The sequence below is a fragment of the Camelus dromedarius genome, chromosome 4 (genome assembly GCF_036321535.1).
Source record: "Camelus dromedarius isolate mCamDro1 chromosome 4, mCamDro1.pat, whole genome shotgun sequence".
Taxonomy (NCBI): Eukaryota; Metazoa; Chordata; class Mammalia; order Artiodactyla; family Camelidae; genus Camelus; species Camelus dromedarius.
In genome coordinates, this window is record NC_087439.1 from 16,744,025 (window position 1) to 16,763,132 (window position 19,108).

Genomic DNA, 19,108 nt, shown 5'->3' on the forward strand with positions numbered 1-19,108 from the left:
CAGAACTGCTTCTTTAAAATGTATTTAATGTTGCACATTCCTCTATAGACACATGTACATAAATATATCTGTGTGTATGCACACACACATGTGCCTACAAAGTTCTTGGCCATCTTCACAAGAGAGAAAGGAAGAAGGAACCTAATCAGCTGTGTAATGTAGATGGAATTTCATGACAAATTTTTCAAAAAAATAATAATATACTCCTTGAGACATTATTGCGCACGCACACACACACACACACAAGAATATTTTAATTCCAAAAGAACAAATTTCAAAAATCTTAAAGCGGATTGCAATTTTTTCTTTACTTTTTATTTATTGTCTTTTATTGAAGTATAGTTGATTTACAATGTTTTAGGTGTACAGCCAAGTGATTCAGTTTTATGTATATATACTATATATATAATTTTTCAGATTCTTTTTCATTATAGACTAGTACAAGATACTGAATATAGTTCCCTGTGCTATACAATAGGTCCTTGTTTATCTATCTCATATGTAATAGTTTGTACCCACTAATTCCAAAATGTCAATTTACCACCCGCTTTCTGTCTTGGTAATCATAAGTTTTGTTTTTTTTTAAAATGTCTATGAGTCTATCTCTGTTTTGTAAATAAGTTCACTTGTATCATTTTCTTAGATCTCACATATAAGTGATATCATACGCTGTTTGTCTTCCTCTGTCTGACTTACTTCATTTAGTATAATCATCTCTAGGTCCATCCATGTTACTGCACATGGCAATATTTCACTTCTTTTATATGGCTGAGTAATATTCCAGAGTAAAAAGTGAATACTAAAAAGTTTCTTTTTAAAAACTCCCTGCATTATTTGTGTTATCCTCCTCTGGCCACAGGCTGGGGAAAACCAGGACCCAGATGAACATTTGGGTGTACAGCATGGAAGTCCACACTCATCAGTGTTTCAGCCTTGCCCAAGTTCCTTCACCTTTCCCAGCCTCAGTTTCCTCTTCAGTGAAACAGAGGTAATGATAGGACTTCCCTCACAGGGACAATGCGGGGACTGAATGGCATACCATACGCAGAGGGTGGCATGGTGGAGGACCCCAGAGCAGCCCTCAGCTCTGTCCTAGGAGAAATCTTGAGTTGCCTTCCCCCGTGAATGTGTGAAGAGCATCCACAGACACGGGGCAGGTCCACTCTCAAGAGTCCAGCCAGGAGACCAGACCCACGTAGAGCCTCACAGGGAGATGTGGTGATGCTCACAGGCTGAGATTTCTTTCCTCCCAACTCTTCTCCAATCCACAATTAGTAAAAATGTTCTTCCTCCAAAACTTCCCTGTGGTTTCAGTACAATCATTTTATGTGGAGCTAGCCCTTCTTTGGTGAGTTGATGAGAATGATGAATTCAGGAGGGGAAGTTACTGCTGTCGTGATCGACCCAGAAAGGACGGTATAATGGTTACATGCTGACATCATCGCCACCAGGGGCAGGGTCTGACTCCAGACATCTGATGGCTGGGAAGACATCTAACCTAAGTGAGAAAAGTGTTCTCTCCTTCTCATGCATGTGCACACAGGCTAGCCGAGGCCCCTCTCATCTTTCCTCTTAGGGGGGTCCCTGGTCTGCTGCAGTCAGAAGATGGACAAGCTCATCTCCCAGGGTAAACTGTGACTTCCTGGAGCCTGGGACCATGATTTGTTCATTTTTGGATCTTTAGGACCTAGGATTAGTGCCTGACACTCAGTAGGTACTGAACACATTTTTGATGACATGAAACTGAACTGAGAGAGTCATGTGATCCAGTGTCAAAGGAATGAATTTCTAGCTATCTGGTCCCCTGATAGCACCAAACCATACTCCACTGCCCTTGTTTTCTCATCTACAGGACAGAGATAATTCTTCCCACCTGCCTTTTCTCATACGTTGTTGTTAAGAAAGAATGAGATAGATAGACCAATTCTAAAGTAACTTTCATCAAGAGGTGAAAAATAATACAAGTATTTTAATATACAAAGAAGATAACGTTGGATGACTTTACTTCTGTGTGCAGAACACAGGAAACTGCTGAGTCACTGAGTTAATTATTTCCTCACTTAGGTCTCACTCAGTCATTCTACAAACACACACTGAGCATAAAACTTGAATCAGGCAACACTACCGTCAAGGAGTCAAGGCTGTCATAGCAGAAACCAATGAGTAATAAGTACCTGCTACACAATGGAATTCACACAGTGATAGACACAATGGCAGGTGCCCAGGGGGACACCTAACACGACTTTCTGTGCAAAGTGGCCACAAGGTGACTCCTGGGGGAAGAGTAGGCATTGAGTTGATGGTGTTAGAAAGAAGGTCAGTCCTGGATGAAGGACAGTAAGGTCAAAAGCAAAGAGGCTCGGAGCATCATGGGGCAAACGGATGCCCCATGGCTCACATGGCATTCATTCTGTATTGTCTTCTTGAAATGCATGTTTTTGTGGGGCACAAATGCTCCGGTTCACCAGGGGCCAAGGCATGACTCCGTTAGTTCAGTCTTTTTTTTTTTTTAAACATTTTTTATTGATTTATAATCATTTTACAATGTTGTGTCAAATTCCAGTGTTCAGCACAATTTTTCAGTCATTCATGGACATATACACACTCGTCACATTTTTTTCTCTGTGAGCTACCATAACATTTTGTGTATATTTCCCTGTGCTATACAGTATAATCTTGTTTATCTGTTCTACAATTTTGAAATCCCAGTCTATCCCTTCCTGCCCTCCGCCCCCCTGGTAACCACAAGTCTGTATTCTCTGTCTATGAGTCTATTTCTGTCCTGTATTTACGCTTTGTTTTTGTTTTTTAGATTCCACATATGAGCGATCTCATATGGTATTTTTCTTTCTCTTTCTGGCTTACTTCACTTAGAATGACATTCTCCAGGAGCATCCATGTTGCTGCAAATGGCATTATGTTGTTGGCTTTTATGGCTGAGTAGTATTCCATTGTATAAATATACCACATCTTCTTTATCCAGTCACCTGTTGATGGACATTTAGGCTGTTTTCATGTTTTGGCTATTGTAAATAGTGCTGCTATGAACATTGGGGTGCAGGTGTCATCCTGAAGTAGGGTTCCTTCTGGATACAAGGAGTGGGATTCCTGGGTCATATGGTAAGTCTACTCCTAGTCTTTTGAGGAATCTCCACACTGTTTTCCACAGTGGCTGCACCAAACTGCATTCCCATCAGCAGTGTAGGAGGGTTCCCCTTTCTCCACAGCCTCTCCAGCATTTGTCATTTGTGGATTTTTGAATGACGGCCATTCTGACTGGTGAAAAATATGGAATGCGTCACAAATTTGCATGTCATCCTCGCATAGGGGCCATGCTAATCTTCTCTGTATCGTTCCTATTTTAGTATATGTGCTGCCAAAGCAAGCCGTTAGTTCAGTCTTACTTGCTGCTTATTTGTTTTAAACCATTGACAGCCTGGCCCTTCGTGGCATTTAAGCTGGCAAAGCTGGGAACCAAAGGGGGCAAGGTGGGCACAGAATGGATTACAGAGGTCTTGGCAGACCATGTGAAGGAGCCTGGACTTCACCTCGAGGCCTCTGAAATGCCCTGCAGGGGTTTCAGGCAGGGGAGTGACTTGGTCAGATGTGCTTTGTAGATCAGGGGTCACCAAATCTTTGCTACAAAAGACCAGATAGCAATACTTTAGGTTTTGTGGGCTGTACAAAAGTCCCTGTTGCAGCTCCACAGCTCTGATGTTACAGAATGAAGGTGGCCCCAGACAATCCGTATGCGCATGAGTGTGGCGGTGTTTTACAGGAACGCTTGATCCATCAACACTGAAACTTGAGTTGCCTAGAATTTTCACGGGTCACAAACTACTGTTCTTCTTTTAAATTTTTTTAATCATTAAAAAACATAGAAACCATTCTCAGCTCGTGGGTCATCCAAAGAGAGGGTGAGCCGGATCTAGCCATGCCCTTAGTTTGCCAGCCCCTGTTTTAGAGGAATCATACTGCGAAGGTGATGGGGATAAAGGTGAGATTGCAGAGCTGAAGACAGAAGTACCACTTAGGAGGCCAGTGCAATGGCGCAGGTGAGACATGACAGAGACATGATCTTGAACCTTAGAGTGGAAAAGGGGAGGAGAATCCGACTGTAGAAACTGTGATTATGGGATGTCGGGGAGATGGTAGACAGATGAGTCAAGGTGGCTTGCAGGTTTCCAGCATGAATGAGTGAACAAAATGTTGCTCTAAACTGAGAGAAATCAGAAGTGGACTCAGGGGCCGAATGCAAACAGCAAGTTCTCCTTTAGACAAGGGGTCACTTTGGGGAGTTTTCGGGGCACGCGGTGGGAGATGAGTAAGGCTGTGGCACCAAATGGAACTGTTACAAAGAATAAACAAACACCTGACTTTGAGCATCACAGACTGTAGGGATGGAGCGGCAGGGAGGAGGGATCTTGTCAACCTTCCCACCTCGAAAAAGAGTCAGACTCAGATTATCCCAGACCAGTGAGAATTCCTCCTTCTCTGCAGGTGACCTATCCTGCATCCTCCATGCAAAACACATGGCGATTTCCTCTCATTCTGCGGCAGGAGAGATGGAGGCCCGCTGATAGGCAACCCTTCTAGATGAACGCTGCAAAGATTTTCTGTTCACCCATCTTCATGAAAATTGCTGCTTGACAAATTTGCTCCTCTGAACAAGTAGCCAATAGTATAACTGGGAGAAAAAGCATGTCCAAGATTTTCATATACAGTCTCTGTGATTACCTAAGGAGCCTACCCCAGCCTCCACCAAAGCAAAGTGGGAATTAGCCTCAAATAATGATTCGCAAAGTGTGGTACTCAGACTAATAGCATAAGCATCGCCTAGAGACAACAGAATGCAGATCCATGGGCCTGATTCCTCAGACCTACTGAATCAGAAACTCTGGGGGTGGGTCCAGAAATCTGTGGTTTAACACGCCTTCCAGTTTATTCTGATGAACACTCAAGTTTGAGAAACCCTGAGTCTAAAAGAGGTGGCTGCTGCAGTCCTTTCCACAATCTTTGGCGTTCCCCCGCCCCATCCCCTCCTCATTGTTCTGCTTTTTTTAATGGACAATGGATGCCAATTCTTTCATTCCAAGTATGGCCAAGTGCATAGGCCATGAGGCTTTTCCTGAGTAAGGTGAAAATCCTTCATCCCACGCTTCGTGCTCACTGCGTTTTCCATTCAGTGATGCTCACATCTCTGGAGTTTCCACAGGATGCCAGGGGGCAAGGAAGGTCTGGACCCAATGATGTAGAAATTGGGGGTAGTATGAATATCCATCTGGATAAACTGGGAAAGAACAGGGCTCTAAGTAAGGCTATGGTTAAGAGTATCAACTCGGGAGTCAGACTTTGTCAGCGGGAATTTCTGCTCCATCACTTATGATGCTGGGTAAACTTAGGCAAGTTATTGAACCTCTCTGTGCCTAGTCTCCTCACCTTTACAATGGGAGTAATGAGAGTACCTTACTCCTCAGGTGGCTGGGAGGATTTTGTGAATTAATATTTGAAAAGCACCTTGACCTGGGCCTGGATACTGTGCCACAATGAGTGCGCTTTACTATTATTTCTCAGCAGGAAATGCCTCATCTCCAACCAGCCACATAACACATAGTACACACTGCAGGCTCATGGGGCAACCATGCCCTGAAGATCCCCACCCGGGAAAATGTAACCCTCTTCCTCACAAGTTGAGGCCTTGTCTCCCAAACCCTGTACAGTGCCCTAAATGGATGAACCCAGCTCAATTGCACATCACTGAGAATTTTCCTTGTCTTCCCCTCTATTCAAAGGGCCAAATTTGGAGCAGGCCCAGTGGTGCTGATGCTGTTAGTCTGAATACCACATGCTGAGAGCCCCATGGCTCTCACAACTCCAATGGTCCAATGATGGCCAGGAAGTGAGGCCAGTCTAAGAGCCTTCCTCCCTGATGAGAACTCAGTTGCATTAAGCTCTATAGGGTGGGTCTCCTTTCCCCTGAATCCCCACTGACCCTGCCAAATTGGATGAGGTGGAGACCACCCCACCTCTCCAAACAGGCAGCCTGAACATTGTACCGAGTGCCTGGGATGCTGACCAGGGCAGAAAACGCAGAAAGCAGGGATAGTGTGTCCTAGGGTGGCTGTAACAAATTCCCACAAATGAGGTGGCTTAACACAACACAAGTTTATTCTCTCATGGTTCTGGAGGCTTTAAGTCCAAAATCGGGGTGTCAGCAGGGACATGCTCCCTCTGAAAGCTTTCAGGAAGACTCCTCCCCCACCTACCCAGCTTCTGCTGCTTGCTGGCATCCTTGGTGCTCTTTGGCATATATAGCTCCATCACTTCAACTTCTGACACCACACGGCACTCTCCCTGTGTGTCAGTGTGTCCCCAAACCTCCCTCAGTTTATGAGGACACCAGCTGTTGGACTTAGGGCCACCTCAATCCAGCATGATGTCATCTTAACTTGATTACACACGCAAAGGCCCTTTTCCAATTAAAGTCCCATGCGCAGATATCCCTGGGGTTACGACTTCAGCACTTCTTCTTGGGGGGACCCAATTCAACCCACAGCAGACGGCAGGTGTTTTATCTCAAGTGCAAACTTGGACCTGTTGAAAGCAGCCTGTGTGTGGCAGGAAGGAGCCTGAGGATGTGTTCCAGAGCCCAATACCCTTCTGGAGCAGTGGGAGGGCTGGCACGCTCTCCTGCTGGGGGTTTGCCTCAGGGATGCACAGAATGGGAGAGCACAGAGAAGCGAAATGCCCAAAGGGAGAGTTGAGGTGGGGGATCTGGGAATTTGGCCTGGCAGCAGGAGGGTGTCTCCTGACTGATGGCTGGAGAGGAGCATTGACTAGAGCCTTTTGTAAGTACCAGGTATATAGAATAATTAAACAAGCAGACATCACCTTGCATGTAAGACACACCTCACTGACCTCAAGGTAGCCCTGGCCTTGACTGTGCTGACTGCAAAGGAGACAGAGGGAAGAGAGTGGAAGGGTAGGCAGCAGTGGTGGTGGAGCAGACGGAGCTGGGAAGCACTTGCCCTCCGTGTCTGGGACCCTGGGTGAGATGTGGGGAGGGACCACCTCCACATGCCTCTGCCTGAAAAGCCTGTCTTCTGCCCCGGAAGGCATGAAATCAGAAATGGGGAGGGAAGAAGGGCTTTCCCACTGCCTTCTGGGAGGACTCCAATCAGCTTATCCACGCTTGGCAACGGCTTCAGAGCCCATCAGTCACACACCCGGTGGGGAGGTGAGGGAACACCAGAAGATTTCTGAAAGGCTGGAGTGGAAGCCGCCTCCTGTCAGATCTGCTGGCTGGCTCAAATTCAGCTTCACTGGTCTGCCCACGGTCCAGTCTAAACGATGGTTCTCTGCTTATTCATGTCTCCAATGAGGTGGGGATTTCTTAGGGGAACCACTGGAGGATGTGTCCGGAAGCATGGCTCTCGAGGGAGTAAACTCATCGCAAAAGACGATATTAAGCAAACACGCAAAAGGCCAACATGAAAAAGAGTGTGTTTTGCCGTCATCGAATAACGATCTTCCAGAAACTGAGTTCAGTTCAGAAACCACCTGTATGTACTCTAGGGCCTAAAACTTCAGGTGAGATGGATTTGATCCCATGAGCATTTGCCTGATAGAAGATTTCTCTTCTGGTTTCTAAAGACTAGAACTCAGAGTGACAGAGAGAGAGAGAGAGAGAGAGAGAGAGAGACAGAGAGAGAGAGAAAGAGAAAGGGACAGAGGGAGGGAGGGAGGGAAAGAAAGAGAAAAAAGTTAGCCTCTAGGGAAAGAGAGAGACACTTTAGCCCTGGCACACACCACGGCGAGCACACAAACCCCTTTTTGTTCCGAGGCCAGACCCCGAACAATGAGCTGTAGGGGCGCCTTTGAGAACTGCTCACGTGTCCACTGAAGCAGAGCTGACCGAGTTACAAGCCGGGAGCCCAGGATTCGTCTGTAAATTGGTGGAAAATAAAGTTCCATTATAAATTCCCTGAACGGGAGGCCTGGTTGGCACCTCTCCCTCTTGATGTGTGGTACTTTCACTCTCCATTTGAGAAAAGGCCTTATTGCTAAGAAGAAGTGGAGAAAGTTCTTCACAAGTGAATCCTTCCTGACAGCTGGGCCCCTGATACCGGCAGAAGGACAGGTCCCAAGGCGTGAGCTCTGCCCTTGTTCCCACAGGGGTGGCTGGACAAGGACAGGAGGCTCCTGCTCTGAAGGGGTCACCGAGGCATGCCTGGCTGCTTTCCTGTGAGTCGAGGCCCCGGTCTGCTGCTCCAAGTTGAAAGCAGACTCCAGCCCCTTCCTGCAGGCAAGGTGGGAGCTGCTTTCTCGCACCTGTTCTGCAATGTGCATCCTGGCATTCTGCTGATTCCCACCTCTAACCTCAACAGCTGCCATGTTACCTGTTACCTGGCCACCACATTCCCAACAGTCCCCACAGATCCTCTTCCTGAGGATGATGTAGTTGACTTCCTCCCACCACTCAGTCTCAGCCCCTCCCAGCAGAGTCCACGCGCGGTCCACACAGACCCAACGGCACCCTGGAATCACGGGAGGGCAAAGTGAGCTGTCTGCAGATGTGCTGATAGGATGAAATCAGACCTTTGAGATAGAAGGCAGTCAGCCTTGCCTGTTGGCCGCTGAATGAATGATTTGTGAGATGTGTTTATCCAGTGACTGTTGCCAGACTGGGGCACCAGGAAGACTCACCCACTTCATCATTTATTCAGTACATATTTCTTAGCAACAACAATGTGCCTTTGGTTCCAGGACCTTGGAAAACAGTGGGAAACAAGTTTTTGTTTGTTTGTTTGTTAAATTCCTACCTTGAAGGGTTTTTTAAAACACTTTGTGTTCTGAGATGGAAACAAACTTGCCATGTCTGGGAGCTGCAAGAAGGTGCATGCAGTCAGGGTAGAGCACGGGTATGGCCAGTGGGAGGGGAGAAGGAGGTCAGACAGAGCTCAGATGAGCAGGAGGCGATGTCATGTGAATGATGCTTTTAAAATATCCATACATCTGCTCTGTGGAAAACAGACTTCAAGGGAGCATAAGTATAGAAGAGGAGACCAGTGAGGAGCTACTTTCAGACCATCTATTCAGAATAGACCATCATAGAAAGTGCCAAAGGGAAGCAGATGGGAATCTAGCGAAGGGAACATCCCAAACCAGTGGGTCGGAGCATCTCTGAGCATAGAGATGACAGGGGAGGTGGTATCTGAGCCTTGGAGATCTGGGCATGGCAAAGAAGAGAGGAATGAACAGGGGCTGTTCTGGAACGATGAACAATGAGGTAGTTCTGGAGACTGGGTGCAGATGGAGATGCGGGAGGATTTTGCTGCCAGAGCTGCTCAGGTCTTTGCTCAAAACCCATTAACCCCACACCTTTAGCAGGTGTGCCCTCGCTTACAACCCTCCAACCCCCACCAGTAGGAGTTCACATAAATCTTTAAGTTAAACAGTCCAGAGATTTAAAAAAATAATAATATAGAATAGATAAACAAGATTATACTGTATGGCACAGGGAAATACATACAAGATCTTGTGGTAGCTCACAGTGAAAAAAATGTGACAATGAATATAAGTATGTTCATGTATAACTGAAAAATTGTGCTCTACACTGGAAATTGGCACAACATTGTAAACTGACTATAACTCAGTGATAATAAAATAATAATAATAATAATAATAATAATAATAATAATAATAATAATAATAATAATAATAATAAAAGCAGCTACAAACAAACCAAAAAACCCACATGGACAAACTGGGACCAAGATGGCAACAAATCTGCCCTCCAACAGACCCTGAGTCGCATCATAGGTTGACTTTACTACATTAGCTTATTAAATGACCCACCTATAGGCTGCCAGGACCAAAAAAAGACAAAAAGAGAGGGGCACACCACTCCCTCAGAAAAAGCCCTGCTTCTTCCCTCGTAGACCGATGGCCACACCTTCCCATCATCAGCCTCACTCCTCCTTCCGTTGTCTTTACTCTATAAAATCAAATCCCTCTCGCCAGGTGGGCCAGAAGTTGATCTGCGAACTAAGTTCCTGCTTCTCCATTCTCTGGCCACTAAATAAAGCTTGTGCTATGTTGATCTCAGCTTGGGTTTCCTTATTTACATAATCAAACTGAATAGAAAAAGAACCTTCCCCCACCCAGGCAGAGAGCCTCGGCCAAGCCAGGGTCTGAGCAGGGTCCATACAACTTAATTCTGTAACAAATCGAGGTCAGGAGGGCTGGTGGGAACCAGACGGCAAGGCCTGGGCTGATGCATCTCTGTTTTGCAGGTGAGGGAGAGGAATTGCTCAGGAGGGAATGAGAGCACCGCTGTCTCTGGCAGCAGTCGGGCGACAGCTCTGAGAAGAGGTTAGAGCAGGGGTCTGCAAACTTCCTCTGCAAAGGGCCAGAGGCAACAGTTCAGGCTTTGCAGGCTGTAAGTTTTCTTTTGCAATGACTCCACTCTGCGCCCTGGACAAATACATACACAAAGGGTGCTGCTGTGTTCCAATCAAATGTTACTTACAAAAGAAGGCCTTGGGCCAGATTTGGCCTGCTGGCTGTATAGTTGGCCAGCCCCTGGGTTAGAGGAAGGGGCAGAAGTGAGCCGGCCCTGCAGAGGCTGCGGAGGGGTGGACTAGACTAGAGACAGAGTGGAAGCAAGGACACAGATTTGAGAGGCATTGTGCAGACTGTCAGGGGAGGAGTGGGAGGGAGGATGATCCCAAAACTTCTGGTAACAGGCAGAAGGGCTTTATCCCTTTATCCCTTTGCTGAGATGAAGGGCAACAGTGGGGGGGGGGGGGAGGCGCTTTAAGCTGTAGAAATAGATGAACTGAGACCCTTCCCACACGTTCATCCAGAGAGAAGATGAAGGGGAAAGAGTGTCTGTGTTTACTGTGCAGCTGAAATGTGCAAACCATGGCATCAGCTGAGGAAAAAATGATCAGATAGGCAGGGCGTGAACTGCAGGATGCCACAGCCCTCTAAGAGGCTCCCAGAAGAGCATTTCACCCCTAGAAGTGGGCTGGTGGCACTTATGACTTAAGAGGTTTCATCCACTGCCTGGCTTCTTCTGCATCTTTATGCTGGTTCTCTAGCAATTAGGCAGTTTCCTGAGCACCTGTCAACTATTTAACCTTGGACTAGACTCTGAGGAGCCAGACAGACCGTGTGGTGCAGTCTTTACTGTAAGTCATGGGAGAGGCAAGAGATATGAAGGGATGGGAGGGGTGGCTCATTGCAGGGTCTGGGAACAGTCCCTGGGGGAAGGAGGGGTCTAGAAAGGCAGGTAAGGCAGGTGAGAAAAGAGAAACATCCACATGAGGAGAGAAACATGCAAATCAGTGAATGACAGCAATGAGCAGGCTCACCAAGCACTACGGACCACTAGTCCTGAGGATGTTGCATGCAATCACATGAGGATGCACGGGGTGATTTTGATTTTTTCTTTCCCTGAATCTCACCATACTTGGTTATCACCGAGAGGCAAAAGAGCAGCAAATAAAAACAAGGACTATGGAGACAGCAAGAGGGTTTGAATCTCAAGTTCTCTGGACTGTATCAGTTCCTCTTTCGAGGCCTCAGTTTCCTCCCTCTGCAAGGAGGACGGGTGACAACACAGCCCGCCGCACAGGACCAACGTGGGCATGAGACTCAGCACCTGTGCAGGGCTCAGACCTGGCTTGCAGCACAATGTCCTATGTCGTTTTCCCTGTCCTGCTCCTGCTTGGGGCTAAGTAAGAGGGACACGGGAGAAGTGGTTAGAGGTCCAAGGAGCCCCCCTGCTCAGCACCGAGGGCTGACCATTTCTCTTCTGAGCATCTTGGTGCCAAGGAAAAATGAACCTATTTCATGCCTTCATCTTTGTCTTCCTTCTTCCCATGCCTTTCTGGGAGAGATATTTTCTTTCCCAAGATTGCAACGAAGCAGGTAGAGAACATTTTGCAGTTTTAATTAATACAGATTTATCTACCTCCCAGGGCTGTTTGTAGAATTAATCCCTACCCGCTGCCTTAAGCTCCTTAGCAGACGGGTGGGCACTGTGTTCTCACCAAATAAGCTGTTCTCTGGATCTTGCAGCCCGATTCGCTCAGCCACGGGCCCCTTCATCTCATATAACAGCCTCCTTGCTCTCTTTACATTGGTTGGTTGGTCTGTGTGAATTTAAGTTTATCCTCTGCCTGGTGCAATTAAGTGTGAAAAGCCTTGATCCTTGCCTTGGGCGAGGGGAGGTGGGGATATTTGTGTGGTCTGGGCACTGAGCTGGGGTTCAATCTTGAAGTGACTCTGACAGCCAATGCGGCGGTCCCTGACCTCATGGCTGGGTTTCTGAGCAACTTGTGGAGGGGCTGAAGGCATGAGGGAGGGTCGCAGAAGGAGGAGAGTGAGCAGGCAAGGCTGGAGGATACTGGTGGATTTGATAACTTGGTGGAAGAGCCTGAAAGCATGGTCCCTGAATTAGTCAGAGGGCCCTGTTTAGAAACTGTTGCAAGAAAGAACTCTGCTCATTGATTTGTTAAACCTTGCTATATATATGATATATCAATATAAATCATTTGTGTTGGGGTTTTGCCTAGCTCCATGCTTCGCTTGTGTTGATTTGATTTGTTCCTATGTGGGCATCTTATTCCTTGAGAAAACCCCAAAGAACAAAGTGTTACAAATGCATCTCAGCTCTCTGGGCGTATTTAAAATTTCATTCTTTGCTGTTTTAGCACGTGTCTTACAGAACTGCAATGACTTGGGTAAATCAACCAGAAAAAGACAGCAGGAGACCTCCTCTGAGGCTCCATGAGCCAAAGAACCATCATAAAATGTTAAAAAGTACCAAGGAATACAATCCCTAAAATTGAAGCCGACTATCACTTTGCATAAGGACACAACTGCATCGGCAGATCAATGTAGGAAAAAAGTGCTATTTTCACATGAGTTAACCAGTGGAAAAGGCCACAGTCTTCACCTCGGCCTTGCTAGCATTGGCCAAACATAACTTAAATTCTGACATAGCTTTAAAAATTCTCTAAAATCGAATTTCCTAAAGAAGAAACTATGAAACATCATATGTCTAATAATAAGCTCTATGAATAATCCCAGTTTCAAATAAATTCGATAAATATCCCATATTATAACATCTCTTGGGAATTCGCAATGAGAATAAACATATTAAAGGTTCCAAGAAGTCTATAGAAAAATGACTTTCTTAACATATTTAAATAGGGAAGCCTGTTTATCACAAAGAACTTACAAACAACCCCTGAAATAGTTTTGAATTTAGTCTGTAAATGCAAGGGGGAAGCTCATCCTGCCTTCTCGGTATCAGTGATAAGTACATCGGAGATGTGGAAACACCCATCCACCCCCTAAAAGACCTGGGTCCACAATGAAGAACAGACTTGGTGTCTGACTCTATGAAAGCCTCCAAAACAATGGGTCTCAAACTCTGGTGCGTATCAGAGTCACCTGGAGAGCTAATAAAGGACAGTGTCCTGGACTTGTTGAGGCCTGGGTCTCAGAACTGTTACCAACTTGCCCCCGTGAATCTGATGCACCCCAAATTTGAGAACCACTGCCCTCGAAGCCAGTTCCAGAAATGGAAAGGAGCCCCGGAAAGGGTGAGATTTGGGCCTGGCCTTAAAGCTTCTCAAAACACTGAATCCAAAAGTGTTTGCTTGGTACCGCCCCTCCACCCAGCTGTAGGCTACAACAGCTTGGGACATTTTCGGTGGCATAGTGGGTTTTTTTCTCCAGATATTGTCTATCAGGAAATCAAGAGAACAAAAAATGGCGGTGGCCACAAGGTACAAGTCAGTTGGTCTCCAAAAGTTCCTTTTCCTAATCAATACCACACCACTGACATCAGATGATATAAAGGTAGCTGTGAGAGATTCAGAATGAGGGATAAAGACCTGAGTCCGTCCTTAATACTTTTTTTTCTTTGTATCTCCAAACTGAGCCTGAAATCGACTGAAATCTACAGTCTTTTTAACGTGCTTTTATAATTTATTAGGTCAGTATCCATAGTATACAGAAAACCCTCATTATTTTCAACTTTAGTAATTCTGACTTGAGAAAAAAATGTCAAAAAGCTGTTTCCAGGTAGTCTTTTCACAAAAATTGTCTGAGCAAATTATTGATCACCTCTGAGTCAAGAAGGAGGGCTTACCACTTCCTTCCCAAGCTACTGCTAGACCTTGGAGATGGTCACTGGACCTGGATGGGGTGTGTCCACTTGGCTGGAATAAAATTGCATATTTTCAGTCTATTATTCAGCCAGCTCACAAAGTCTAACCAGTCTCCCATGCCCACCATGTGAGGGAGAGCTGATTCTCACTCAAGAATCAATTCGTCCATATGATCTAGCAATCCCGCTCCTGGGCATATATCTGGAGAAGACTCTAATTCAAAAAGATACATGCACCCCAATGTTCATAGCAGCACTGTTTACAATAGCCAAGACATGGAAACATCCTAAATGTCCACTAACAGATGACTGGATAAAGACGATGTAGTATATATACACGATGGAATACTACTCAGCCATAAAAAGGAATGAAATAATGCTATTTGTAGCAACATGGATAGACCTAGAGATTATCATACTAAGTGAAGTAAGTCAGAGAAAGACAAATATCACATAATATCACTTACATATGAAATCTAAAAAAAATGATACAAATGAATTTATTACAAAACAGAAACAGACTCACAAACAGAAAACAAACTTATGGTTACCAAAGGGACAAAGGGCGGAGGGGGAGGGGTAAATTAGGAGTTTGGTATTAGCAGATACAAACCACTATATACAAAATAGATATACAACAAGGTCCCACTGAATAGCACAGGAAACTACATTCAATATCTCATAATAACCTATATCAAAAAATAATATGAAAAAGAATATATGTATGTACAACTGAATCACTATGCTGTACACCAGAAACTAACACAACATTGTCAATCAACCATACTTCAGTTTAAAAAAAAAGAATCAATGAGATCCACATATTTGCCAAAATCCAACAAGCTGAGACAACAGTGGATTAAGATTGGGAGGTGAGGGGAGTTGAAAGGGACTGGAGACAGGAGACTCTTTGAAGAAGCCCCCTGGGAATAATAACTATACATACTATACACTATGAAATTCATCTGAACGTGCCGAAGGGTATTTTTCAGGCTTCCAAAGTTTCAACATGACAGAAAGAAAAAAAAAGCACCCATAAGTTTTAAAGTCCAACCTCAGATTTCCTAAACAAAATGTTGAAATTTCTAAGCACCTGCTTAAAAAGGCTACAAATCTCAGATAAGTATGATTCAAATTCTGCCATCCCTGCTGACACTCTCATCCCACCCAGGTAGCCATAAGAAAATCCTCACGTGTCTTTTCTTGTAGGGTGAGTCTGGGGCTCATTTTAATGACTGTATCATGGTCACGGGCTTCAGCTTTTAACATGATAGTTTAATGCTGATGAAACCCAATAACAACGTACTGATATTAACTCACAGCTTGTTAGAAAATTCCTGTTCCAATATCAAGGTTCAGTGATTTGGGGAGAAAAAAGTGATTAAAAAAAAAATCTGTGGCTCCAATGAATACCTAATAGGAATCTGATTTTAGCAGTTTGTCTGTTTTCAAGATAAAGTTATTTATTCTATTTGATGGAACTCATAAAAAGCAGCATTTAGTCACATAAAACAACTCAACTGAAATAAAGCTGTACCTCTATAATTCTTCTTACTGAAATTCTCATTAATAGCCTCTTGTTCTCCAAGATGTCTTTTCTAGTGATTGAATAGCTTTGCTCTCTGAAGATACACTTGAGCCATTTTCAAAAAATTTTCACCTACTTTGTGGGAATAAGGGCTTATAGAAGTGTATGGAATCAGTGTTAACTATTTGTTATTTTAAAGTATATTGGACTAATCACCAAATTAATTAATAGCTCTTATTATAAGGCATTTTATTAACAAGCAAATTCCAGCTACAGTTATCCAAATGGCAGGAAACCAAGGAGAGAAGAATCACATGCATATTTGGTGAAGAAAAAGAGCACAAAAGTCCAGAATGAATTTGATAAATCATGGTAACAAATTTTATCTATAAAAACTAAATAATAATGACATTGCTTCTTTGATCAAAAACTTTATGCCTCAAGGTCCTGATACTCCTTTAGTGTTAATCTACAATGAGAGCAAGTAGCTTGGAGGCAGACACATGGTCATAACGAGGAGATCCCGGAATTGCACCATCCCTTTCTTTCAAGGCAAGGAAATTGTGCAGGCAGCACCAGGAACAGAATTAAGGATGAAGGAACAGAACTGGAGTGGCTTTGCATCACTCAGTGTGCCACCTTGGGAAAACCTCACCCCCTCTCCAAGTATATTCTCTTCTAGGTAAAATGAGGATAACAGTCCAAACCCGACAGCCTCAAAGGTTTCATCTGAGACTCAGTAATCATTAATAGAGGTGAATGCAAATTATCATAGTTGAATGTTGCCCATCTCACTCACCTTTACAATTTTTCCTGAGATGCTCTCAGAATTGTATTCCTAAAACAAGTCAAATTATGTATCATTCCTCTTCAGAGACTTAGTCACCCATTATCAAGAGATTGAAGTTCAAACTCTTTACAAGGTATGCACGATCCTTCATGGGATGTGCTGCTGCTAGCACCTCGTTCTGTTCCCAGACCAACCACACTGAGTTTACTGGCACTGTTTGATCATGTCATGTGCTTTCACATCTAGGTCTTTGCACACACTATCTAGTCCGCTCCTAATGAAATCCTACTCCTCCTCAACGATCAGTTCAAATGTCCCATTCCCTTAAAGATACATGCCCTGATATCATTCACTCATTCATTTATTAGTGTTTTGTGTACCAGGCATCAGAACTGTATAATTTTATTTCCCCTACAATGGCATTTTTTTTTTTTTTTTGTATTTCTAACATAGTGCTAATTTCAGGCTGCTTCATGGGACTTGTATTACTTTACCATTAGATTAAAAACTCTCTTTTGTTTCAGGTATCTTTTTGGGGGGGAGAAGATAATTAGGTTTATTTATTTATTTATTTTAAGGGCGGTACCAGAGATTGAATCCAGGACCTTGTGCATGCTAAGCACGCAGTCTACCACTGAGCTAAGCCCTCCCCACCCCTAGATTAGAAGCTCTTTGAGAAAATAATTTATTCACTGTCATCTCTACATTTCCACGCTAGCAGATAGAAGGCACTTGGCAAATGTCTGTTGAATGAACAAACTGTGTTTTCTTCATTTTGAAATTCTCAAGGTTCTGATTATCAAGGCACCTCATAACCTCGGAAAGGAAGGACAATTTCTGCCATTTTTTTCTTCAAGGAATGAGTAGTTATAAGTCATTTATGTGAAGGCTTTGGTTCTTATTTGTTACCAACTCAAAAAACCACACTTTCATCTGAGATTTCCCTCTTTCTCCCCCTCCGCTATTACTGGCTTGGCACCATGAGGAGCGCCGAGTTGGGGCTGTGGCCAATCTTCCAGGCTGGTACTCTCTAAAGACAACCAGGCTTCTAACTTCATGTCCAGGATAATCTCCACTGGATGGTTTGGACTTCTGCATCAAGCTAGCCCATCGGGACTGGGTTTTATCCCCTAAACCTTGCCAAGATAATGAATAAGGAAGTTGTAGATACATAACAAGTCCCCATCATACATTTTAGAAACATTTTTCCAGAATGATAAAGCTCCAGCTTTTGGAGAGGGTGTGTCAAGAGTTATTCATAACAAACAGCAATGATAAATAAGTCAATTAGCAGAAAAGGGCACCACCCACCCAGAGCAGTTCTTCAGGAATTTTAATTTAAATTCCTGGATCAGCTAAAAATGTGGTACTTTTTAACCTTCAGAAACCCACTTAATCCCAATATGAGGCCAACGATCCTAAGGTAAGTCAGTCTCCCTTCCTGTTTTCTTGGGTCTCCTTCCTCTTCACTGTCAATAAGTAGCATTGATTTTCTCCCCAGAACTCATGCTGAAGATGGGTTCTTGCTCTTAGATCATCTTTTCCTTCCTTAATACCATGAGGAGAAACACACTGGGAGTGATGTCTTTGCAGAACTGTGGCCAGATGACTACAAGAGGCATAATTCTTGCACAATAGCCAATCCTGTAAGTGCCCTGTAGTCCAAAGGATTGATGAAAGAGATAGAGGGGGTAACAAACTGTGTTCAGATGAAGATGAATTGGAGATGGATTTATATGGTGAGGAAGAGGGAAACTGGAGGAGATAACTTCTCAACTCTGGGTTCAAGGACCAGTGTTCTAAGAGACCCCCACATTACTGTCCAAGCATCTCTGATCACCATACTGCCACCGAACACAGCAATTAGTGCCCAAAGAGGCCACTTCCTTCTTCCCTCTTGGCAGGCCATCCTGAAAATGGGGAGCAGTAGGGGTGCCGAAAAGTTCCAGGCAACCCCACATCCGGAAGAAGGGTGAATAGTCTTTTTCCCAGGTGAAGAATGAAGGCCATCAAACAGTCTACCATTATTCCACTGATTAAAAGTTAATAAACACACACACACACACACACACACACACACACATACCCACACACAAACACACACACTCACCCCAAAGCTTTTTAAAACAGACCCAAACAAAATAAAATGTTTACCATGCTTGTTCTTGAGTGATAGAACTATGGGTTACTTTATCTTCCTTCTTTCTACATATCTCTATTTTCCACAGTAAACTTGCATTATTTTTCAAACAGGAACAAAATTACATGAGAAAGCCTTCTGCCTTAGACTAGGAACTCTTTCCCACTGACCAAGATTTCCATGAAAATACAATCTGTATTGGTCGGAGGGGACCACGGGGTTAACAAGGTGCTTCCATAAGAGGGGAAGAAGACAGAGTTTTTGTTTTCAGGGCTTTTCGGGGCTTTTGTGCTGTTTTCTTTTCTGTTCTAAGAAATGTGAGAGTGACCTCCTGCCCAGAGGAATGACCTTGGATTTAAATTTGAAATACTAGCACAGTCTAAATGTCTGAAAGGGGGCATTGCATTCAAGAACATGAGGTGGAGAGCTTCTCTGTTCTTTGCCGACATGTGACACATCCAT

General features: G+C 44.3%; 1 protein-coding gene and 1 non-coding gene across 7 annotated transcripts in view; both read right to left on the reverse strand.

The window, feature by feature from the left end:
* The window catches only part of NCKAP5 (NCK associated protein 5), a 918,970-nt gene that overhangs the window by 855,073 nt on the left and 44,789 nt on the right, over positions 1-19,108 (reverse strand). The gene's annotated exons all lie outside the window — the stretch shown is intronic.
* Positions 3,283-3,385, reverse strand: LOC116153200 (U6 spliceosomal RNA). The gene has a single exon (XR_004136988.1). It is a non-coding gene; the product is annotated as a U6 spliceosomal RNA (small nuclear RNA).